We start from the raw sequence: 27,375 nt of genomic DNA, 5'->3' as shown, positions 1-27,375 counted from the left end.
ACAATATTTTTTATTTATTTACAAAATTATGTTATTTATGTAGAATAGTTTGTTTTTATTAAGAACATTTTACTAAGTAAACCTTGTTTTTACCTTAGCAGTTGTTGGTGACTATCAGCAGCAGTCAGTGCAGAACAGAGCAGTCAGTAAAATAGATTTTAGATAAACAGGTAACAGTGTTTTATCCAAGTGTTTAAAGTGTGATTAAATATAACTAAAACTAACATGGACTTTTGATCTCATTTTGAACATAATTTTTAGTAACTGTACAATTAATTCTCATTTTGTATTTTCATTTGTATTTTTACAGTTTTGGAATATTTCTCCTAAACACAATAAATGTCATTTTAAGAATGCTTATATTGACTTATACATTTACATAAAAAAAGAAGTTTTCACAGATTAATTAATAAAAAAATAATTTTAATAATTGTTTAAGCCTAATGTTTGAGATTCATTGTGTTTGGAATCCAGCTTTTACATGTAAAGAACATAAAATTGACCATCACACTGAAGCAAAAAATGGAAAAAATTGCTGCTTTAGTATCATTTTCATGAGTTTAAATTTAGGGGTTAAGGTTCAGGACAGTCATCTCCCAATTCAAAGTACCCTTCAAATGATTCAGATATATTAAAATTCGTAATATCTCAAATATGATGTTTTTATTGGAGCATTTTGTTGTTTATTAGGAACATTTCATTATTTATTAAGATAATTTTGTTTTTTTATGTTGAATATTTTATTTGTTTTGAACATTTTGTTTTATGTACAGAATTATAAGCAACCAGGCGTGTTTACAACAAAATAATAAATATGGAAATCTACATCTTTGGAGGAACTTGAAAAAACAAACAAAAAAAAAAAAAAAACAATGTTGCCAGTTCACAGGTCAGAGCCTGCAGATCTCAGTGGAAGTTGTGTCTATTCAGAAGGGTCGTGTTTTGGCAGAGAGCTGATTTGATCAAAATAAATTATTTGTTTTTCAACCTAACTTTCAAAAACATAAAAAAATATCTTTTTAAAAGCAACAATGCAAAAATAATTTTAGTATAATTTTCATGCACTGAAATTTAGAGGTTAGGGTTCAGGGACAACCACCTCCCAATCCAAAGTACCCTACAAATGATGATTTTATAAATAAATTAGTGCTATATCAAATATTATTTTTTATTATAATAGTTAATGGGATTATTTTAGTCAACATCTAAGATTTTCACTTCTTAAATGTATTTTTAATTGTTTTTTTTTTGGTTGTGGGACAGTGATTTGCACCAGTTTGGTAGAATGGTCCTTGATGTTCACAGCTGCCTGTGTACATGTCCTTTTAATCCAGGCTTCAGGCTAAGACAAAATCTAAAAATAACTGATAAAATGGACACTGAAGGTAATCACAATACTGTAACATGCTACAAATTAAGTTGCTATCACTCAACACTGGTTGATTCCAAAGGCAATGGCAAATGATCCATAATGGCGAGCTTGGAGGACATGTTGGTAGAAAAATCTATCAGGTCAGACAGAGACTCTGTGACATTTGTGCCCACACAGATGACAAACAGCAGCACACTGCATCAGATCTGCAGTATATGCAGCAGCCTACATAACAATGCAGGGCTGTTTGACTGACGGCATGGAAAGAGCTGTCAGCTTTAAATGCTCTGCTGTGAGCGCTTCCTCTCAGACTTCCTCCTGACAGCGTCCATGCCAATGTCAAACTCATTAGGCAGACATGTTGATGGCCACCTCTGACTGAAAGTGATACCTTTGTTGTGCAGACAGCCTCACATTCAGCCTGCCAGACACACTGACTTCACCCCAAGGACAGCCAGGAAGCGCAGGGGGACAGCAGAGGCCTCTTTGTTTAAGCTTTCTCTCCTCTTTCACACCAAACTGTAATCTCATCTCCGCTGATAACACACACACACCCTCACACACACATTAAACCTGCACCCGCTGAATGAGGAAGTGACCTGCTGACCTGATGAGATTGAGATGACCTTGAATTATTAATTTGTGTCTTTTCAGAGGACAGACACACAGGGACGGAGAGCATTGGGCTGATTGACACTGCAGTGTTTTCTGGCTGAAGAGCACTGGGGGCATCTCATTAGGTCAGTACAGTCTGTCTGTATGTCAGTGAACTGAACACTAATGACTTCACTAGAATACTGAACAAATGCTTAATGATTTAAGATTTTTATGTGAGAATTTGACTGCAGTTGTTATACTAGTAAGAGCAGATTTAGATCAGTTTTGATACTTTTTGGCATTTCTTTGGATCAGCTGAGCAAATGAAATGATAAAAGTTATCAGTCATGTCCAATGGAGACACTTATAGTTCTGTTGTAGTCATGTCACGTTAAGTAGATGATGCATTCATATGAATATCTAAGGTTACATCCACACTACTTCATTTTTGTTTTAAGTTTTGTTAGGTTTCCACCTATTGTCCACACTACCAATGCATTTTAGGAAACTTTAAATGGAGACAGTTACAAACGCTAGTGGACTACTTTCAGGTTTAAAACTCTGGGGTTGAGTTTTAGTGCGGACAGACCAAAACAGAGACTTTTGGAAATTATGACGCAGACACCCAGGTGCACTTGCTGATATGTGTCACTTCCTGATTGGTCACACAAGTTTCCAGATGCTGTGAGACCGGCTGTAGCTTGATTTCTCCAGTTTTATGTTCTTTTAGTTTTCATGCTCTCTCAGAAAGTCATGTTTATGGTTGTCAAGTAACTGATCTTCTTCTGACTTTTAATCTGAACTGTCACAGCAGCCAGTGAGCTATGCTACTGCAACTGTTTCTTAACGGATTATAAACACTTAACGGAAGACTGCAAGATATTTCACCCTCAAAAAAACTGTATACACCAATTTAGGAATAATTCCACTCAATCTTTGCCCAAGACCCATCAGGAGTGTGTGGCGGTACCTGCATCTGCAGAGACTCCACCCCCTGCCAGTACTTTCTTATTTTATCATTGATTTGCTGATTTGATTGATTTGATTTGAGGTGCTTTACAAGTCCAAAACAATAATATTTGGCATCCTGGGAATGAGACTCAACAATTGACTATTTTGTGGTGCATTTACCAAAAGCAATTGATGAATCCTGCTGATTCTGCTTAGAAACATATTAAGTTAAAAAGTGACCCGTTTAAAGTTAACCCCACATTAATAATTTGGATTGTTGCAAATATAAATGCAATTTTGAATGAGGTTTCTCATTATGGAATAGTGAATTCAGAAGTGCTTTCACTCTGCAAAACTGCTAAAATTGCTATCAGTTTTAGGCTTTATTTGTTATTCAGTGCTAACTTTCACATGCTAATGTCAGCATGCTCACAACCACTACTGTTTATACAGTTAATGCACTATGGCTGCTAATTGTCGTGTCTACACAGGTTGAGTTTCATCATCGTCATCCATCTCACACACTTCCGGCAGAATGGATGAATGCTGGTCGTTGTGTGCCAAAGTGCATTTTAATGCTTCAAGTCCATTTTCCTCCTTTACAAACGTAACAGTGATTGTGTATTAGGCTCTGATTGCTGCAAAACCACAGGTGATTTAGAAATATTGTGTCTCACCACATCCTGTGCAGACACAGATGATGCACTGAAGCTGCCACTCTGCTCTGCTAATGCTGCTTTTGCTGCGCAGGCTGTGTAGACACTCTGCAAGGATCAAAACCAAACTGCCTTACAGATCCACACAATCACTCACAGAGTTTTGTTTGTATTCATGAAGATACAGACAGCCATAGATACATATTTATATTTCTAGTAAAGATAAAATCAGCATTGCTGCTGCATACACGTGCATCAAAGTACACGTGCTGGAGGGAGCAGCAACAGCCTCATGGAAGTATAGAAAGCATCAACTAATTGACTTGCAGCAGCACAAGAGTGAGTGCTCAGGACGAGTGATGAGAGAGAGTGCGTGAATATGAACAACAGTGTCAACATACACTTTCTTTGATCATGGCTGATGTTTTTCTATACTTCTCTGGTGTATCAGTGAAGTGTATGAACCACACTGCAGGATGAAGTCTGTTAACAGTGAGAAACAGACGGATAGATCTGTGTTATATGCTTTGTACTCTTCCTTTGGAAGTCCATTTCTGTCAGTATGATGGAAAAAAATCCTGTATGTTATTATAATAAGAAAGGTTGACAAAATAATTACTAATAACCTCAAAAATCGGGCAGTGGTTAGCACTGCCGCCTCACAGCAAGAAGGTCCTGAGTTCGATCCCCCAGCTCCCCAGCTGGGGCAGGGCCCTTCTGTGCGGAGTTTGCATGTTCTCCCCGTGTCTGCGTGGGTTCTCTCCTGGTTCTCCGGCTTCCTCCCACAGTCCAAAGAAATGCATGCTAGGTTAATTGGTGACTCTAAATTGCCCGTAGGTGTGAATGTGAGTGTGAGTGGTTGTCTGTCTCTATGTGTCAGTCCTGTGATGAACTGGTGACTTGTCCAGGGTGAACCCCGCCTCTCGCCCAATGTCAGCTGGGATAGACTCCAGCAGCCCCGCGACCCTTACGGAATAAGCGGTTACAGAAAATGAATGAATGAACCTCAAAAATCATCTTAATCCATTGTATCTCAAGTGTAAGCACACCTCAGAGTAATCAGATTACTGCTGTATCTAATAATGTTATTTAAGATGCATTCAAAGCAAAAGTCTGTTTCTATTTTTGCAGAGGACTAGACAAGAATTCTAGTGCTAACTAGATTTGACTGAGTTAAAAGTAATTTCACGTATAAATGTTTTTACAACTGGATTTGTGATATCACGAGATCATACGAGAATCCATCTCCCATGATCTTGTGATATCACAAATCCAGTTGTCCCGCAAGATAACGACAGCATACATTCATTCATTCATTCATTTTCTGTAAGCGCTTAGTCCGTAAGGGTCGCGGGGTTGCTGGAGCCTATCCCAGCTGACATTTGGCAAGAGGCGGGGTTCACCCTGGACAAGTCGCCAGTTCATCGCAGGGCTACGACAGCATACAAACCTATATAATTAAGTAATGTACCCATGTTTTTCTGTGTTGACATACTTCCTGGTTAGAAAATGGAAACATAAATTCAGTACATTTATATGTGAAATTACTTTTGACTCCGTCAAAGCTCCTTATCCATTTGTGTCTGGACCAGCAGTAGGGTGGGCCCGTCAGTATCCTCAGATGGACTACTGGCAGTTAGGTGTGGTTTGAGGTATACCAACAGCATCCATTGAAATGCCTTGTCTTGAACAAACAATGGCGGCACCTGAAGAGGTTAGTGTAGATACTGGTGATAGCATCAGTTATATCAGAACTGAAGAGACTTTTTTCACTGAAAGAAGAGGAAAGAACAACTCTGAAGGCTTTTATCAATGGAAAAGATGTTTTTGCTCTTCTTCCACCTGACTTTGGCTTTGATTCAGTGAGTTGATAAATGGTTCATCCAATCAGCTGCCAAGTGTTGCTTGAAACCACCCACCCTTTTCCAAACAGTTTCTATGGGCGTCTTCATAGTAGAACTTCAATCAAGCCTGAAAACCCAACAAAATTCTGTCCAAACCTGTCCCAAGCCTGTCCACCATTAGCATATTTCAGCCAGAACCCAATTACAGCCTGACATTTTTCTAACAAGCATAAATTTTTTTAACAAGCTTCCCTCTGTGTACCAAAAAGTAGGAGTTGGCAGCGACAGAAACAATAGATGGGGGAATTTGAACTGGCAACAACAAAACTGGGGAGAAAAATGGAAAGAAATGCTCCTACTACAATTACTATTGACTTACTATTGACCTGATGTAAGCTCATGAAATATGTGAGAAATCTGACCCGACCCAAACCCATCAGGTCTCGTGAAGTTCTGGCACAGATCTCAAGCTCTACTTCCAGGATGGTTCTGTGTAACAAACCAGATCAGGGATAATGCTATCATGGATTAAAGAAGAATGCACTCCTAAATATTAATATTTGCTAATTATTGTTTTTGTTGATGTTGTTGTTTTCACAAAGCAGTAACACTCAGTGCACCTAATGTCCACTAGCAGCCCTGGATAAAATGGCACAGCAGCAATTCCAACAGAGGAAAATAATTTGTCTTAAACATCAAAAAAGTTCATATATCAGCCTCCTAAATATGCAAAGAGTTCCTGATTATAATGTGCTTCTTTAAACTGACATGCTAAACTTTTTAGATTTTATATAAAAAGTAGAAATTTAAACATTAAACTATGTGTGCATAAAGCAGCATGATGTATGCAGTGTTGTAAAAACCAGCACAAACAAGTAAACTCACTTCAGGGACCCATGGTGGGGCTAATATGTCAGACCTGCATGTGACATTCTGTCAAGAGCAATAAAACTCCAGTGAAAGTAAAGATGACAGGAGCAGCAGAGAGCAGAGAGTCCTCTCATGCTCCTAACCTGCTAATCCTCTGTGCCCTCTGGGAAGCTGCCTCTCAACATCTGCCTCCACCTTCATCCAGCAGGCGGCCGCTTCATTTCTCTAATGTGAGCATCGCGCACTTTGCCAACAACAGTTGGCTCTGGAGTGACCATGCAGTCCTGTGACCCGCGGCACTGACCTTTCACACACACACACACACACACACACACACACACACACACACACACACACACACACACACACTGAAGTCAGCAGAGTGGGAACAACACACTCTATCCTGGGGTTAAGTGAGGAAACCAGATTGGTTATATGTTCCATAACATTCTGCTGACGAAAACACACACAAGCCCACACACAGCAAGAGAGAAGATTCCCAGATACAAAATATGCTGTTTGTTTCATGCATACACATTTTTGCAACTCTTTCTGCCTGCTTCCATCTAGAATACACAGTACACTTTCTACCAAAGAGGGAACAGAGATGAAAGTGAGCTCCTGGAGGAAGCAGAACACTGCAGCAGGGCAATTTATTTCTCCCTGACTGAAGTAGAGGTAAAATGTGACAGAGAAAAAAGCTGTTTTTTTCCAGAAAAGTGAAGGGAACAGGAGTCATTGAGAGCCACAGCATCTCTCAACTTTGAACTTTCAACATAAATCAGATTCATTTGGAGGAGAACTGAAGATAACAGCACTTGGGCTCATTTTTACTGAGTGAAAGTCTACAAGTATACTTCTGCTCGTTCTTTTTTCCCCATAGTGACACAGTGAGTCTACGGATTCGTCTGATTAATTCATATGTTTGTTCATTTGTGCCTCCATCCATCACATGATATCTCCTACACCTAATTAGACTTGGGTGAAACTTGGATCTGTACTGAACTTTAATGAGTGTGCTATTGCAAAGTTTAAAAAAGCTGCAACAGTGAATGTTCTTTTTATGGAAACTGAACAGTTTTAATGGATCTTCTTATGTCCTGTTTATCTTGCAAGGCAGCTGGATTTGTGAGATCACACGAGAATTCATCTTGACAAGCTTCCTTTGTGTCCAAAACTGTTGCAGCCAATCAGCATCTTAGGAGGGACTCCTGGCAGCTATGGGGGTGGTTTTAGGTGTGGTGACAGCAAGAAACAACGATGGAAGCATGGCAGTGTTTATCTGATTGGTTGAAATTAGCCTGTGCTAGATGTGATAGATAGATGTTCATCCAATCACCTGACCAGTGTTTTTTGAAAGCGCCTGTCCTTTTCCAAACAGTTTCTTAGGACAGCATCCCAGATGGTTCTGTGTAAGCAGGCTGAGCATGACGTCCCTCTCCTCAGCAACGCTTTCCAAACTTAAAAAACAACAACAGACCATCACACTGGTGAGCCTATCCCAGCTGACACTGGGTGGAAGGCGGCATAAACCCTGAACAAGTCGCCAGTTCATCACAGGGCTGACACATAGAGACAGACAACCATTTACTCTCACATTCACACCTAAGGACAACTTGTAGTCACTAGTTAACCTGCGTCTCTTTGGACTGTAAGAGGAAGCCACAGAGAACCCACGCAGACGTGGGAAGAACATGCAAACTCTGCACAGAAAGGCCCCGCCCCAGCCACAAACTCCACCCAGCCAGCTGGGGGATTTGAACTCAGAACCGTCTTGCTGTGAAACGACAGTGCTAACCACTGCACCACTGTGCCATCCAAAAAAAAATCTCAGAAATGAACCTTGAGTTGAAATTGTTTTGTCATACATTTAGATTCAACATGTTCGCTTAGTTGTCTTAGTGGGATGGCTTAAACCTTGAGTGGAAGGTGAAGTTAATTTAAGCAAGCCTTTTTCCCTTGAGCACAGACTTATTTATCAGCCTTGATGGAACACCCCCCTGCTTTCGTGGTTCTGTTTGTCTGAATCATCCGTCCACCCCACGTCCTCCATGCACACTCTTTCTCAGTCTTTGTACTACACCTGATTCTACGACACATCAGAACATAATGCAGCATGTCCAAAGCAGTACCTTCAGCATCCTAATTTTGACTGACCAAGCTGCCGTATCTGATGCACTGGGAGTGAGAACAGGCTGTTAGATCCCATGGCCAAGAATAAATGTCCACTCTCTGACCTCCGTTGAAGATAAACCCAGAATTTTCTGTTAAATATTTCACAATGTTTTGACCCACTAATTGGAGACCATAGAGGCCGTTCATGTGTTTATCTTCTCAGAATATTGGATGATCCAGTGAAGCTCAGTACATTTATGACTGTGTCACAGAGGTGTTATTTCCACTCTGTAGTTATTTCGGTGTGTACTTTGTGGTGTTTAGCAGCAGTTGTGTTGTCCATCTATCCCTCTTGGTTAGCTGCCACCTGCCACAGCTGTTCCTCTTTGCTGATGCATTTTGTGTTTAGCAAATGTTATCATTACCTCCCAGATTGTTCCCTGTGCTCCATTAAAGCATTTTGCACTTGCACTGGTTGATGGCCCTGCAACTCAGACACTGACTGTTTAGAGTCTTTGAATGTTTGTCTTTTTGACTCCTGTTGCTTTCAGAACTTGACAGTAATGATAATTACACACTTTTTCGGGTGACTGTGCTGCTAAAAGGGATTGCTTTCAGTGTGGCTGCTCTAGGTTGTTGCTTTTGTCAGTGTAATTTAGTTAAAGGAGTAGTTTGATATTTTGGGAAATGTCTTTGTGTCAAAGTACAGAGCTGGAGTCTGGATGTGATTAGCCTGGCTTAGCATAAAGCCTGCTGGCAGGGGGGAACAGTTAGCATGGTTCACAAGTGCACAAATATTCAGGACTGTCAAAATGACACTTGGTATAAACACTCATCCCTTGTCAGGGTGACATGACTTTTTTATTTGAGTTCATTTTACCATAATTTTGAAGCTGATATAGACTCTTTAGTTTAAGACAAACACACACATTGTGCAGTTAGCTGATATTTTCTTAACTAAGCGTACTAAAAATGGCTGTAATTATAAGAACTCAATGTTTCTATGTTCATTTGACATGTTGTCATAACAAAAACAATTATTATAACAATATACAATACTTTTTCTTTCTTGACATAAACTGTGGCAATCTCCTGTGTTTTTATCAGGTTACTATTTATTATTTATTATTTTATTATTTATTTTATCTGTACTGACAATTTAAAAAAAAAAGTGCAAGTGCGGCATAATAGCAGATTTCCCAGCATGCATGGTGTGAGAGTTAAAACTCTCCAGGAACCCCTTTTTAGTAGTTACAAGAGAAAAAACAAGATGGAAACTTGCTATGTGTTTCTAATACATTTTAAGTTAAAGGAAGTCAATTTTGTTGGTAATGTTTGTTAGTGTGACACAACAGTTGTTGGTATTTTAAGGTAACTGAACATGTTTTCTCAAATTCAGTGAAGTTTGCATGACTTTGCTATTTTGGAGAAAGAAAACTTGCTTAACTTGTACTTTCTGTACACGAACTTATGTAACAAATTACTTATTTCATTCCAAACCACAATCATTTTATAAAACTAACAAAGTTTGTTTTGTGCTTTTACCTAACCATGTAGTTTTTCTTTTCTTCTGAAACCTCACCATGTAATTTTGTGCCTAAAACTAACCTAAGTATTTTTCTACGCTAAACCTGACCAAATACTTTTTGTGCCTAAACCTAGTTTTGTTGACCTTAACATAATTGGTTTTACATAACTGAAGACTTTAAACTAATTATTCAACCTAAGTTCAGTTAACTCACATTATTAAGTTGAATGCATTCAAAATTATTTAGAGTGCACATTAAAGATTTTGTTTTCAGACCATTTCAAATCAGGTTTTACATTGAGTGAGCAAGTTAGCATTTACAATTTACCAACACCTCTAATATAATAATAAATACCCCTTAAAAATACATAATAATTCACAAAAAAGCATGTGTCTTTTTTTTAGTCTGTACATGAACAGAAATCTAAAAGTAAATTTATAGTTGTTAAGTTACATGTTGGAACTATTTCCAGACAAAGCACAGATTTAGGGAATCAATCAGCTCATTTGTTGGACTGCCAAATTGTTTTGAATTTAAAAGTTTTAGTAGTCATGTTGAAGGTCTTGCTACAATCTATTATTCATTAAAATGGCAATATTATGCAATATTGCATGAGTACTTTTAAACTGGATGAAAAAGCAAAGAAATAAAATAAAAAATGGGGTGCCAATAATGGAGAGAAAAGAAAAGAAAAGGAGCTCTCACAACGGACCAGCTCCAGGAGCTTTTTGACTTGCAGCCTTGCCTGGTTTCAGCTCAGAGGATGTGGAGAGGCACCAGGAGAGACGTGTTGGATCTAAATCAAAGGCAGATGAGGGCTGCAGGGGAGGGCGGGGTCACAGGTGTCGTGGAAGAGGGAGCTTTCTCTTTGTCGCGAGCCAAAGCCCTTGAGCACAGTTTACATTTCAGAGTGGTAGGGTTCAAACTTGCACATCTCCCTGCTGACATCTTCCTCCATCCAGTGCTGGAACTGCAAACCATTATACGGTTAGGGCTTTTATTCTCTCAGTGCCTGCTGCTTCTGTTTTCTGTTAGAGCCTGGCTCAGGCGATGTTTTCTAACAAGGGAGATTTCCATGGTCATTACTGGTTTGTGTTTTCTGTTGATTGTAGGGGGAAACAGTAGATCTCCTTGAAAATATTTAATAAGAAAATACTGACACAGTGAATTAACCCTGTAATGTGTAGAAAGAAAACAATGGATGTTACAGTTTCAGTTAGAGAAAAATGTGATAATTAGTCTTGGTTTTTAAAATCTCAATGTTTATCTCTCTGAACACGGTCATTTGTTACACAGCAGTTAAACATGTTAGGAAAGTGTTCTGTCACTAGAGTGCTTATTAATCTTTTGAGTAATGAGATAACCTACTGTGTTACCCGCTATATGAATAACATTCAATAAATGATTCCATTTGGTTTGCTTGGCCTGTTCTCACTCCCTAAGTGTCAAATATAGCAGCTTGTGGCTCTTTTCCACCAAACACTTGCTTCAAACACGATGCTGTAGGTACTCCTCTAGCATCATTTCTTGGGACCCCTGCAGTGATGTGATTTGATTGCTGTTGAAGTTAAATTACCAGTGAGAAAGTCCATGTTAGAGGAGGTGTGGTGAGTGAATGGGTCAAAGAAACACAGGATTTGAACCTGACTCGATTTAAGGAAACATAATATAAGTAATTTATGTACATTATGTACGTTATGTGAAAAAGTAGTGGGGTAAAAATCCCCTTTAAAGGGATTCACCCAAAAATGAAGTCAGTCTACTCACCCGCATGCTGATTGAAGGTCAGGTTTAGTTTTCAAACATAAAAACCCAACATTCCACACTGACTAAAAAATGTTATTTACAGCATGTTTTTAGCCTGAATCTTCACTGTAGATCATTAGCTTGGAGCCACGTTCACATCCACACTGTCTGAACCGTGTGTGTGTGTTGTGACAGTGTGCATGTCAGTGAACATCTAGTTTATTATGCATGTTTTTTTCTTTATTTTCCCATTTGAAAACTGGTCACCATTCACTTCTATTGTTTGGGAGATTCTGCAACACTGTTTTCCTGTGAAACTAAAAAACTCAACCTGACCTTCAGTCCACATGAGGATGAGTAGATGATGTTCATTTCAGGATGAACTATCCCTTTAAGCCTTGTCTGTGAAACTGGCCCCCGATGTTTCACAGTAAAAGGCTCCAGTCTTGATGTTTTTCATCTTTGCTTTTTTAAATTCTGCACTGTGGTCGGCCTGAGAACACACACATCATTTACGTAGTTAAGTTTGGATGAAAAAAATACATTATTTACAATTTCCGTAGCTGCCTGCATAAGAAAGTTACTTTTTACTTTTTTCAATTATAAATGAAGAGAGTGGATAAAGGCAGTATTTTTTTTTGATAAGAATGAAAAACTCACAGCAACATGTTGATAAAAAAAGACTTTGTTATAAAAACAGATGGAATTAGAGCTGTAGAAAAAAAATATTTTACTGCAAAACTTATCAAGACAAGTGAAAGTGGATATGGTGTTAAATTTAAGGAAAAACAGAATCAACAGCAACTTAAAATCTTATCAGAAATATAATACAAACATTCATACAGCCATTTAGGAAATATAATTCTGCTTCTCTGTGCAGAGGAGGTAAATACAGGCTCCCTCTACAATTAGAGAATTTACTGTATCAGCACCTCTTTCTTACAATCTCATTTAGCTTATTAAACAGAAACAAAATGAGGTGTAATTCAGCCAGAAATTAGGACTCTTTCCTAATGACATTGATTTGATTTGGTCTTAGCTAAACGCCTCGCCCTCAGCCCTATCTGAGAGTCTGAGCCGTATTCAAATGACCCCCACATACATTAAGAGGCTTTTAGCTGCTTTCCCATCCGTGAGGAAGGCCCCGAGCTCCAGGTGAGATTAGATGTGACTGCATGATAATGGAAGCACTAATGCAATGACAGCCCGATTCACGCCACGCAAAGGTTACGGCCCCGGCAAATTCTTAATCAGCTCAAAATGTCAGAGAGCTAACCTTGGGTCCCAATAAGGGCGTATCCGGGCATTAGAAGGCAGACCACGTCAGCATGCTGATGAGCCGCGAGGGTGGAGGGGGGGTCAGAGGAATCCAACTTTCTTTGGGACACGAGATGAGTGTCAGGAGGCATCCTCCATCACGATGGGCTTGGCAAAGGCATTTCATTTTCTATTTAAATGTATTAAGCTTGTTATTAAAAAGATCTTGTCCATTGAGGCAATTTTTGCTTTTTTATGGTTTTCATGTCAGTGTAAAGAAGTGATCACACAACCTGATTTTTAATGAGCTTTCTTGAGACAAGTTACATTACACTTATCAAGTATTTGTGTATATAAAGTATATGGCCACTTCATGTGAAATAATTATTATTTTTCATTAACTAAATGTGCCCACCTTTGACTTAAAACATCATAACTGTGTTGGTGTACACTTCAACTGCTCGTGTTTATTCTTCCCCTAAACAAATAACCACATGTTCTAAATAAACAACATCATATTCTAAATAAAAGAAATGTTTGAAATAAAAAAAATTCAAAATAAATAACAAAATGTTCTAAATAAATAACAGAATGTTCTAATTAAACAACATAATTTTCAAAATGAATCAAATGTTTTAAATAAACAACAAATAAGTGACAAAAGTTAAATTAAATCAAAATTAAAATGTTGTAAATAATTAACAAGATGTCCTAAAGAAATAGCAAAATGTTCTAAATAAATAACAAAATATTCTAAACAAACAAGAAAATGTTCTAAATAAATCCAAATAAACCACAATACACTTAATAAGTTAGCATTACTCTATGCATCTTAAAGAAAACTCACTCTGTACTGTACAACAACACTTTATTCAAAACTTTGCTAATCTCTGCTGGTTGTACTTGTAAGTTGTGGTGACATTGCAGCAGGTGCTTCACCATCTGTTACTGTAGCTGGTAGAGATCTGCACTCTGCTGAGTGACCTCTGCTAGTTTACTTATAGATCAACTGTCACTTTAGCTGCTTTCAGTGTCAGCTGATATTTTCACTGTACAGACAGTTTGACTGTCTTTACCTGTTACACTTCAGCTGATACTGTAACTGCTGCTTTCATCATTTACACTTCATTTAACTGCTACTCTACTGTTCATATATAAACTACATGCATTACTCTATGCATCTTAAAGAAAACTCACTCTGTACTGTACAACAACACTTTATTCAAAACTTTGCTAATCTCTGCTGGTTGTACTTGTAAGTTGTGGTGACATTGCAGCAGGTGCTTCACCATCTGTTACTGTAGCTGGTAGAGATCTGCACTCTGCTGAGTGACCTCTGCTAGTTTACTTATAGATCAACTGTCACTTTAGCTGCTTTCAGTGTCAGCTGATATTTTCACTGTACAGACAGTTTGACTGTCTTTACCTGTTACACTTCAGCTGATACTGTAACTGCTGCTTTCATCATTTACACTTCATTTAACTGCTACTCTACTGTTCATATATAAACTACATGCATAGACATATAGAGAATATATATTATATATTGTATATTCTGTAACTGTTGACTGCAGGAACACCGGCACTACATTTCAGTTTATCTGAATAATTACAAGAAATTATAAATAAATAAAATAAATCTGTACTGAGCTGTAGCCCTCTTATGATTTTGCAGATTTCTTGATACTAAATGCAGAAAGATCAGAGGGTCAAAGTGAGAAGAATTCATCTTTTGGGGAACATAAATGTCTGTACAAACTTTCAGTCTGTCCAGTGGTTGTTCAGATACACTGGCGGGTGGCTGTCAGTGCAGTGTGTGTTGTCCTGGCAGAGTGTTGGCAGCAGTGAAGGCGTTCTCTCCTGTGGATTGTGGTTTCACCCTGCGGTGATGTGGTCTGACTGCTGCTCTGCTCTGCTCCGCTCACAGCCTCAGCCTGTCAAACAGCTAGTGGACAGAGAGCGAGCTTTATGAACTCTGAGTGCACCCAAACACACACATAAATGCAGGCTGAAGCACAAAGACAAATCCATGTGATTGTGTGTTTTCTTTTGTAGATAACTTCTTTGTAGACACATCAGTGAAGAATACTGAGACGGTTTGTCAAATTTTTACATCAACATGATTTATTTTACATATTTCTCTGTTCACTCTTTAAGCCTAACCTTTAGAATAAATACATGAAAAAAAGATTAATCCACTCACATATACACATACAAAAATATGCTACAGAAATCATCTTCTGTGTAATTATATTTTTCAAACTGTAAATCATCACTGGGAAATTTTTGCTGCTTGTATTCTGTGTAATCCAATGTCTTTCTCTGTGCTGTTTCTTCCTTTACAAAGCAATGCTAATTCTACACACATTTCATGTATTACATGTGTGCAATTATCCTGCACAGTTATCCATATATACCCAGAAACTGTATATGTATATCTGAAGGTGTATATAGTGTGTGGTGTGTATACACACACACATACAGAAAATTATTAGAACACCTGACAGATATGAAAATATTGATCTTTTTTTTGCCTCCAAAACATATTTTCATTTCATAATTTTCATGAAACATGCAGATGGCTGCTCTGAGCACAACAAACATCAGATAAAGTCCTACTGTTTTTATCCACTTTTAACTTCAATATTTGGTATGTCCACCTTTTAGCAGCACATTTCTCTGGCATAATGTCAATATATTTCCTGAGAACTTCAACACTAATGTTATCCCTTGCCTTCTGCAACTCAAGCCAAAGGCTTTCCTTTTAATGTACAATAGATCTGTCCAGTTTATTTTTCAACTCCAAATTTGCTCAGTGGGCTTGAGGTCTGGACTTTGAGGGGGCCAGTCCATCATTTTCAGTGTTCCAGCAGATCCCTTCTTTCACAGGTAGTTCTGGCAATAATTAGAAGAATGTTTAGGGTCATTGTCCTCTTAGAAAATAAATCCAGGCTCAATAAGACGACTCCCAGATGGTACTCTGTGCCTCACCAGAATGTTGTGGTATACTTTCTTATCCATGATGCCATCAATTTTCACTGAGGCTGAAATGGCACCCCACACCATAATACTACCCCTCCGTGTTTAACTGTTGGCAAGAGACACTCATTTTTATATCTCTCCCCCTCCCTCTGTCAAACGTACACTCTTCGCTTGTTGCCAGACTGTTCAAACTTGGACTCATCGGTCTACAACACTTTATACCAATCTTCCTTTGTCCATTTCTTGTGTTCTTTTGCCAATTTCAGGCATTTCACTGTATTTTTCTCCTTCAGTAATGGTTTCTTTGTCGCTATTCTGGCAATAAGTCCTTCTTCTCCCAGTTTCTGACGCACAGTTGCACCATTAGTCATTGTGGTGTTGATCTTGTCATGCAGTTCTCATGAGGTCTTTCTTTGGTTCTTAAGACTAAGAATTTTGAAATGCTTCACTTGTATGTCTGACAGTTTCTATTTTCTACCTCTGCCCTTTCGGTTCTGGTGTGAATTGGTGGCATCATGGCAGTTCAAAGTGTACTTTACAGTGCTTGGACTGCATCTCAAGTCCTTGGCTATGAGGCAGTAACTCCAGCCAGCATCAAAAAGGGCCTTTATTCGAACCCGTTGATCACTCGTCAGCTCCTTCTTCACCTTAGCCATGTTCAAAGAGCAACATGTGCTTCAAGACTATTTCTAGAGGCTTTGAAATTGGTGATGTTGCTTCAGTGACAAAATCCTGATGTTATCAATCACTTAATGAGCAGGATAAGCCTTATACATTCAAAAGAATCACACAGCTGTGTCCTAAGACTCTTGCATCATCATCAGTTCAACCACAATCACACCTGACAATGATAACACAAGTAATTTGGCTTCTTCTGTGAAGGAACATGATTGTGTGACATTGACAGTGAAATAGGCCTGGCTTGTTTTTTGTAAGGAAAATGACCTAGATCTCCTAATGATGGCTCAATTCTATGTTTTATAGAGCATAATGATGTCTTTGTAGATATTTCATTCATTTTATTGGTTTTTTAATTGCCAATTCAACAAAAATCACTGAAACCTCTTAAATATGCCAAGTGTTCTAATAATTTTGCCCACCACTGTATATGTAGATATATATGTTTTTAAGTATTCTATTATCATTCATTTTTTTTCCCTGGTTTCCCTGGTGTGGGATCAATAAAGTTTATCTTATCTCAACATTACTACAGTCTGGAATGCAGATTTGTCTAACCAAAACACTACTGGTACCTATGCACATGTTTTTTTGAGCATACTGCAGTTAAAGGTTTTTGCAGCCATGTGACTGACAGAGTATCTGGTGTGGTCGTGTTTCAGATACCGTACCTCCCAAACATTTTGCTGGTAAACGATGATTCTTCACTTAAGCAGAGAAGGGCTCTTTTCACTGGCACAACGGCAACCAAAACCCCCCCATACTGTATCTATTAATCTGTAGCTGTCTTCCTCCCCTAATGTATTCTTAGAATTGTAAATTGCAGCTGTAAACAATGATAAAGCAGAACCATTAGAGGCCATTAAAAGAGCTGCTGACCTGGTGATATCCTTTATGTGAAATCTGACTGCAGATACACATATATATATATAATATATAATAATATAAAGACAAGTACAAGGGGGTACATGTTAAAAATAGTGTACAATTATAAGATGCTATATTAATATGAGTGTGAATAGATGAACTTCCGTGATTGCAAACAAATAACATTTCCTGCAGTAATTGTAAAATTGCAAGTGGGGGGTTTCCGGGGTGGGTGGATGAGCAAGTGAAGGAACAGCTCATTGCCTCCCTTTTTTGTAAAGACTTTTTTAATTGAATGATGCTCACATTGCAGTGCAACTGTGATACACAAACGATACAAACAAAACCAATTCTACATGAAAAAATTGATTCAAAAGAAAGTAAAAGGAAAGACTCACATGTGTTCAGGTACCTACCTCCCTTTGTATCATTTGTATAACTGTATGTTTATGGTATCATGTAGGATGGGGCATAAAACCATTCTAAAAAGTTGGTTTAAAAAAGAAAGATGAAGACAGTTATATCTCCTTAGCACAACAAGAATGCTAAAATACCGTTAGATGGCGAGATGTGAGACCTGGTGTGCTTTTCAGACTACACTTAAACCAGTCCTAGATCATTCTTAGACCTGTCTTAGCCCCAGGGTAAGGGGGGCTGAAAAAGCTTTCACACTGGCAATTTCAAAGTGGGCTAACCCTGCCTTTAGCCTAGCTGGCCCTGGTTAGGGTTAGTTCCACATTTGCAGGGTTATCCTCTGGAAATGAACTAAACAAGAAGATAAAAGGATCAGTGTAAAATGAGGCTAAAAACCATTAAATAGTAGGATATAAACATTACTCATGTCCCGCGGTAGAAGAAGTGCAGTGTGAATGGTAAAGCCCTGAACTTAGGTTAACCCTGGATTAACAGTGTGTGTCAAAAGTTATTCTAATTTATTGAACTCTATTGAACTAGTCCAGGACTAAGGACATCATATGCAATGTGAAAAGTCTTTCAAAAGAAACTCCCACTCCACCATTAGTAAGAAGCAGTTATGTATGAGGCTAAGAAACTGAATCATTTTGTGTATTGAAACACACCTTCGTACCTTCGTCATACAAAATTTCAATACCTGAAGAGTAAATAATCAGCGTCAGTAAGCAAATAAGCACACAGAACGCTCGTATCAACATTTAATAATGTTAAGTGATTCTCTGTCTCAAGTTTCATGTTGTAGTGGCGTGCAAGAAAAACAAGACAGAGGTGGGGATCACTGTTTGTCTCTAGGTAGTGCAGCTAACCTCTTAACTCATCTGTGAATTTATTCCCTCAAAATGTCCACTCAGATAAAGTCACAATGCATCCTCTCTTTGCCAAATGGAGCCGGGGTGGAGAGCGTTTCTGCTGGAGAGCATGGTGTTGTTCACAGAGCTACTGGTAAACACAGAGAAACACCTGAAGTTCATGGTCCAGACCAGGGCTAGCTGCTCTTTCATAAAGAGCTCTCACTCTGCCACTATTATTCTAGTACCCAGAGGGAAACCCTTGGGGCCTTCAAGGCCCTCAGAGTAGGCCTAACACACCAGCATTTGAAATGTCTTATTTAATTTCTTTCATTTAATAATTTTCATTGTCTTGTAACTTTAACTTTGGCCTCATTGTCCATCAAGTTTGCCTCAGCAATGAAAGGATTACTGTCATGAAGAAAAAAAAAATAAAGTTATCCAATCAGATTTTTTGGGTTGTTGTTGCTAGGCAGAGAAAAGTTTAGAGATGGCTCACTCATTGGTTAGGACTTCATCACTGGGAAAGAAGGCCATAGTCTTGATTAGAAAGTGACAGATGAATTAATCATATTTTGATTTATAGTGGGCTCGCCAATGGCCTTCCCAAAGGCCAACTTCACTTTCTTTAAAAGAGAGCAGTTAAGTTAGTGCATCATGTCCCTGGCTGCAGCAGACGAAACCGAGTTTGTGGCTAACTTGACAGCGTTTCCTTTTTCAAGACGGGCTTTTACAGAGAAGCAATTAATAATAGATAGGTAGATAGATTGAAGACAAACTCCAGCACTGGAATTGACAGAAAAAGGGAAAAGTGTTGAAAGCTATATGAAGATTGTCGATTATCAACACTACCCATGGATGACTGGCTGTAAGAAAGCTAACAGGCTGTACTGCTGAAGTTACTTTTTAAGCTGACAAGTCATCCACCTGGGCTGATGCTGGATCTGTTAGTCTTACCAATCTAACAGAACCAGCCCATTATCACCGAAATTCAGCAACACATCTGCTATGGTGAGCTCAAAAACTTGTAGGGACACTAGAGTGGACCATCTGCTGGACAAACAGCTCCGCAACCACATTGTGATCCACATCAACAAGGTCACGCAGAACGGAGAAATTTTGAAATGACCTATCAACATTGTTGTATTTCTGGGGAAGCAAGTGCTTGTATTCAGAGGACATGATTAGGGCAAATACTCTGAGAATAAAGTGAACTATGGCACCACCCTGTGTTTTTGGGCACTAGTGATGGGAATTCCGGCTCTTTTTAGCGAGCTGGTTCTTTTGGTCCAGCTCCCTAAAAAGAGCCGGCTCTTTCGGCTCCCAAGTGGCTCCTCAGATTTTTTGTTGCTCAAATTAATTTATTACCCAAAATAATGTAAAATGAATTACTAATGTAAAAAACATACATCATATCAAATGTTTATTATTTATATGGCTTTATTTATATACTCAACATACTCAGCATGGTCGAGAGCGCTACAAAATTAAGCAGAGTGCTTAATTTTGAAAATAAACGCGATATATTATATAAAATACACATTTTCTGTGTAATTGTAATATTTAACACTGGATATATTAGTCTTCTGTTGTGCAATAAAGTTTTAATCTGTCAACAAGCAGATATTTTGTCTGATAATAATAAAGGTTATATATATGACTTATCAGAATAATAGTAAAAAGGGTTTTACAAGGCAGATAAAAGAACAGATGTTACATGTGTCAGAAGGGGGATCTCTTCTATTTTAACTTCAATCAGCGATCAAGAACGCACTTTATTTCTTCAGCTATGATCATGATCTGCAGACTACAGGTAACCTACAGGTGATCTAACAGGATGTTAGTGTCTCTTCCTCTATTCTCTCTTAAGTCTGTTGAAAAGTGTCCAACTTGACTGCAGATTTTTGTCCCCACTTCCTGCTGCGGCCGCCTGATCTCGTCTACTTTCCGGGCGTTCACTGTGCTGTGTGTCTATAACCCCCCTCCCCCTTCTACTCAGTGTGGACACACACACGCCATCAATCAAGTGTCGGTTCCCATCATCCACTTCAAAGAGCCGGCTCTAAGAGCGGGATCATTCGCAACCGACACATCACTAGTGGGCACGTCAAGCAAAATTCAGTACAACCTGATACAGTCAGTTGCAGAAGTAATGACTGAAACCATGAAGGATGCTAAAAATAAGGAGTATAAAGCAAAACGTACTAAACTACTGGATGAAATCTGCCAACAAAGACTCCAGAGAGTGGCTCCAACATGGCAGAACTTCACATTTTGTTTGCACTGTGTACCAGCAGGAAGAGGAACTCCTGGAGCTCTTTGAGTCTATTGTGGACCACAATGATGATTTTGCTGAGAATGCAGTTCATAGCACAGATGGATACATGATACTGCTGACACACTTTGAGTTCTGCTTTTTACTCTCCACATTCAACACAGTTTTTGAGTATTCTGATGTGCTGTTTGGAATTTTGCAGAGTTTCGATTTGCAGTTCTGTCTGTGCAGCATTAATGACTTTCATGGCACCAGAGAGAGAGAGAGGGAGAATTTTAACTCTAACTCTAACTGAGCAGGCGCAAGACACAAAGACAGGGCGATGTGTGGCTGTATACAAACAGTGAGATCTTGGACAACATTCTGACCCAACTGGCTAACGAACAGGTTCAAGGACCATGCTCCTTGTCCTTCTAGAACCAAATAAGCTTTCATCATAGAGAGAAAACTTCCCTGATTCCGAGTTTGGAAATCTCTGGGAAAACTATGGCCTGCACTTTGATCTTCTCAGGCTAAGGACTGAACTTACAGTCATGTAAAACATGTCAAACTTAGAGGGAAGGAGCTCAGCGGACCTGCTTCATTTCCTCACAAAGACGGAGCTGACAGAGAGCATGCAGCAGCTTTATCACCTCACCTGTCCTGACCATCCTCGTCTCTGCCTCTTCAGTGGAGCGCTCCTTCTTGGCCCTGAAGCGCATCAAAATGCATGCCAGAAACGCTACAGAACAAGATCTACTGGGAGCATTGGCACTGATGTCGATAGAAAAAGGACTTCTTTTAGAGCTTAAATCGAAGGACGGACTTTATGATGCTACTATTGGTCATTTCACAAAGAAGGACAGAGAGCTGGACAAATTAAGGCAAGCTGGTTGGTCAGTTTTATACTTCCACTCATCTTTGTTGGTGTATTTTGTAGTCTTAATGATCTCCGTATTTTTTGTGGCTTTATTTGTTGTGTCTGCTTGTTTTTCGCTTGAGTAGGCATACATAAGATGGTAACTGATGTTAAAATGATTATCATGTTCCTGTTCTCATTGGTTAAAGTGTTACTGCAGCACAGTGTCTGCAAAGGACTTCATTGGAGACTGAAACTGGGTTCGTCCCACACTTTCAGACATCTTAGTAAAGAACGTCCAATAGTGTATAAGCATACACAGCAATGTTGAAAGATGAAAATATTACTGGTGATAAATGACACATGTAACTGTGTGTATATGCTGCTGAAAGGAAACAAAAAACTCAAAATAATTCACTGTGTAACTGTTCTTAATATCAAACAAACTTACCTAAAAGTATGGTACCAGAGTAAATGGCAATAGTCTACTGTTCAGTACAAGTTTCCTTGTTTCATACGGCTCTATAAAACATATTCTGCTATCATTGTGGGGTGTTTGCTGCAGTTGACTGATTTAAAAGTAAGACAGCTATAAACTACAGACACACGCTGTTACCACAAGCTACCCAGCTGCCTGCTGCTTACCCCTCACAAAATCTTTTGCCCTGTGGCTGCATTTTTGGTGTCTCTGGCTAAGTTTTGGCTGAGCTGAAGTCCCAGCTCTAATGATCATGGTTCACCCGTGCCTAGTCCCACAAACATCACCCACACAGTCGGCCCCTTCTTCTTCTTCTTCTTCTTTGGCAGATTAGGCAGACTATGTGATTAATTTTCCTTTTGACAGTTATTTATATTTATATCTAGTTAAATAATTTAGAGATAGTCCATCAGTTTCTTAATTTTAGTCCACTAAAAATAAACTATTGGTTTTAACTTTAAAAAGTTAGAGTCTGAGCTGCTTTAAAATTGGAAGTTGACTAAATTTGACAAGCAGACAAGTTGAGGTAGTTTTCAAAACATATAAGTAACTTGATATTGATTGAAAACATGTTTAGTAGGCTTAAGATATTAAACTGAATGAACAACTCTTCAGTTACATGTATGAACATTGTAAACCAATCTGGTTTCCTTTTACATCTCAGTTTGAAAAGTCTCATTTGACTTCACACAAATAACTATGGTGATTATGTTTCTTTAGGCCGAGTAATAAAAGAAGATAAGATAATCCTTTATTACAACGGGGAAATTTGCATTGTTACAGCTTTGCATTCAGCAAAATAGAGCATTAAGCATCAATAAAAAAAAAACAACTATAATAATATATAAATAAAAAAAGGATGATAAAACAACAGGAAAAATGTAAACAATATAAACAAGAAATAAACTCAGCACACAATACATATTCATAACGTTGCACATAAGTGAATATCAATAACAATTAAACTCTTTCTCAGTAAATTGTACGCACAGCTGCAAAGTGGCTCGATGTTATTGCCAAATTTGATATTCCACCAGAGAAAATCTGAGCTGTTGCAGACAGTAGTGCTAATTTTGTAGCAATGGTGCAGATTTTGGCAGAAAAGCAGGCAATGTGCAGAATTGGAATTGGTGCTATGAAGCACTCTGAAGAAGGAAGAAGGAAGGAAGAAAGAAGAGCAAGCTGGCCTGCACCAAGCTGCAGGATAAATGGGCACGCCACAGCACATGCTGGTGCAACACGTGAGTACTGGCTGGAATATTATTTATCACATGCTCTCTGTCTGACCCAGCAGAAACACTACCTCGATCTCAAGCCGGAACAGTGGAACATGACTGAGGAGCTGAGCCAGGCCCTTGAGCCATTTGAAGGAGCTATGGTGTTTCTGAGTGGGCAAGAATATTTTACCTACTCTGCCCTTCTACAGATACAGTGTTTCCTCTAGGATTTTTTTCAGCAGCGGGGGCAGGCGTTCCGTTTCCCTTCTTAGAGAAATATTTCAATAAAATCATCTGAAAAATGCAGTCAGTTGTTATATAATGGCGTGTAGATATTAACATTAGCCTAATACTATCAATTAGTTTACTCACATTAGCGACACTGGGTTGGCACCGGGCCAAATTAACTTAAACTACCGATAAGTTACATAACGTTAGCTGGGCATCAACATATTGTGAACGTCTGTTTAACTTGTAAAATCTATGTCGAGTTATCTCAAGCTAATAACTTACGTCTACCTCTTCTCCGGCCGGTAAGTCGCTGCTTTATTGTTTATTTGTAATTCGGGAATTCGCTCCTCTGACTCTGCCCTGTCGCCTAGGTGCTTGACGTGCTTGACGACCGCGCCTCCCAAACAACTCTAGCATCATGCAAATGAGCATGCGCAAGTATATTTCCATACTGAGCAAGATAGTTATCTGCAGTTTACTTTAGTGCTCGCAAGTACCCGACAGGAGGCTGTTTTGAAGGTGGAGAGATGCGGCGGTGTTTTTGTGTCAACAATAAAAAAAAATAAATAAATAAATTTGAAGGAGTGGCGGCTAGGATTTAGGAGTGGCGGGCCGCCGTATGTGACAGTACAGATCGCAACAAGATGGCAGGGGCTATCTGTGTTCCAATCTGAATCTTCAGACACATTCTTCTGCTTTGGATCCCAGGTTTAGGAAGCTTTAGAAGTATTCTGGGTCCAAAGCACAGTGCAGATTATGGCACTTGTTGCCCACAAGGACGCAGTTCATCAAAAACCTACTGCAATCATCAGACTCCAGCACCAATGATGAAGAGGGGCAGAAGTTAAACCAAAATATGCAGATTAGATCTTGATGTATTTTTGAAGAACATCTCCTCGTCCAGGAAGGAGAGTCCAAATGCAGCGCACTGCCCGACACTGTCAAAGCTGGCAAAGTCCTTCCTGCCAGCAACATCTACGCCATCAGGGTGTCTGGTTCCTGCAGCAGGAAACATTGCATCAAAGCGCAGGGCGAGCCTCAGTTCTGAGCATGTTGATATGCTTACTTTTCTTCATTTCAATCACTGGCTCCACACACACACACACACACACACACACACACACACACACACACACAGCATTCAGAGGAAGAAAGTGATGAAAGTGTCAGCCCAGTCCATTCCTTTTGCCTACAGATACCACAAAGTCTTTAAAGATGACAGTAAATTCTTACATTATACCTGAGACTTGAAACTTTTAGTCCTGGTAGTTTTAGGATGTATGTATACCTTTTTAAAGAAAGTAATTTGATATTTTTTTAATGTTTTTATTTGTTTTTGCACTTCAGAAAATGTTTTCCTCTTTAAACCAAGAAAGGTGTAATATAGCACTTGAATGCTCTAAATCGGTTCTGTTTATCCACGTAATATTACGCCTTTTGAGTTTTGAAAAATGTTTTCTTTTTAAAACTCAGAATGTAATATTCCAGTAGCATTTAAATGCACTTTTTTTATTTGAAGATATTTTTCAGAGAACCAGTTAACAGTGCAATGATGCCAGTTCAGTCAGAAAAAGCTAAGCTTGTGGAATGTTAATGTGTGTTTTTCAGCTCCAGATGGATCATTTGATTTGTTATAACTGTTTCACTGCACCCTGCAGACAGATATTATTGCAATTAAAAGGAAGAGTTCCACCCCAAATCAAAAATACATACAGTATTTTTCCTCTGGCCTGTAGTGTTGTTTATTCATCGAGATATTTTGTATGAGTAGCAGCGTTTTGGAGATATCAGTTGTAGAAATGTCTGTCTTCTCTCTAATATCATGAGACTAAATGGCACAAGTCCTGTGGTGCTCAAAGCACTAAAAAAAATACATTTGAAAAATCAAAACCAGCATCTCTGTCCAAAAATACTGACATGGCTGCTTAAAATAATCCACAGATCTTGTTGTGAGCTGTTTCATGTAACTACTTTCTTTCCAATACAAAAATATTTTTTTTGATTTTGTGGTGAACTACCCCTTTAAAAGCTTCTTTCGAAACTTAGGCACAAAAACTACTTGGTTAGGGTTATGAAAGAATTGTGGTTTGGGTTAAAATAAGTATGTTGCATATGTCACATGATGGAAGTAACATCACTTGTATGATAGGTGTCACATCCATAACAACATTTTAAGTTACTCAAAACTTTAAGTAACTCTATGTTTACTGCAAATACACACCTTCTGGGTCCTTATACTTCTTATGTCATACTTACTATATCCACTAAGGGGCACCACCTAACAATAAATGGATTTATCAGTCAGAATAAGCTGCATTCACTTTCAACCAACAAGCAATGGGAAAAGGTTTTCACAAGATCTTAGTAAAATAACATCTTATGGCCAAAACAGTTATACTTTGACCAACATTTGAATGTTCTGATTTTAATATTTAAGGAACACTACTGCAAAGATAAAAAATGATACTGATCTTGAGCTTGCAGATTGGAAACACTTAGGGCCCTATCTTATACTGATCTAAAGCGCAAATGGAAAGCATGTGGTGTAATGGATTTAATTTATTCAAGTCGTGTCCAAATCCACCTTTGCTGTCCTGTGCCAGGGGCAGGAGTGATATTTTGCCCTGCCCCGCCCTTTGCGGCACCAGCACAAAGCAGGATACACCTATCAGATGTGCCCAAGTGCCCTCATTAATTCACAGGTGAGTTTAGGCCAAACATGAAATAAACCAGAAAAAAATCAGAAAGTCAGCTCTCATCACCTTTAAGAGGCAGGTGCATCAGCAGCGTAAGCGGTGTCAGCATGACGGCGGATTTACCAGGAGGAAACAAAGAGAAAAGATTTTCAAAGTGAGGAGACAGATCTCCTGGTTTGAGAAGTGAAAGCGTGAGAGCACACAATATATGGAGACAGCAGGACTTCTCCAAAACAGCTTCATGTGTTGTTATTTGGTGTTTTTAAAGTTATGATATTGAGCCAAAACAGATTCTACATTCTGTCCGTATTCAGAGGGTGCAGCTGAGCGCAGCAGACGGCTCGCACTGCACGCACTTCAATGTTCAACATACTAGGTTTAATAAAGAAAATGATAGCTCAACATTAGAAAGTAAAACTCTAAAACGGGTCTCACTCACTTGGTGTGAGGCTTCAGATGGATTCTTCGGCAGTTTTTGGTGTCTTTCTTCAGTAAGGGGCGCTTTTTGCCACAGCCAACTGCTGACCATAAATCCATCGGATGCTGCAGTATTTCTCCCAGATGTGTTTTGGATAAACTATAAATACAGTGTTCTTGAAACTTTAGGCTTTCACCTGGAATTTTGTCTGATATTCCAAATGTTGCTGCAAACCTCAATCCAGCAGATTTTATCCCTCCAGCACAGCGCACAATTTACATTTTCATTGTTTAATCTTTTGAAGTATTTCCACACAAAGTTGGTGGCAGACATCATGTTGTGTGTCTCATTCAGAAAAAGTTACTGTATTAAATATATAAATGATCAGAGGTGCTTGAATTCATGGCACGTTGTGCTTGTTAACTAATTAATTAAAGTTCTTGGCGTGCTCAGCCGGTAACATATAAGAGCAGCAAAACACACACCAGCCTGCATG

General features: G+C 38.8%; 1 pseudogene; it reads left to right on the top strand.

Moving 5' to 3' along the window:
* The window catches only part of LOC146311404 (uncharacterized), a 32,032-nt pseudogene extending 7,219 nt beyond the window's left edge, over nucleotides 1–24,813 (top strand).
* The last annotated feature ends 2,562 nt before the right edge of the window (nucleotides 24,814–27,375 follow it).

The sequence above is a fragment of the Lutjanus erythropterus genome, chromosome 18, assembly GCF_056507025.1.
Source record: "Lutjanus erythropterus isolate fLutEry1 chromosome 18, fLutEry1.hap2, whole genome shotgun sequence".
In the NCBI taxonomy this organism is placed as follows: domain Eukaryota; kingdom Metazoa; phylum Chordata; class Actinopteri; order Lutjaniformes; family Lutjanidae; genus Lutjanus; species Lutjanus erythropterus.
Note: the sequence above shows the minus strand (reverse complement) of the source record. Positions and strands in the feature narration are given on the sequence as shown.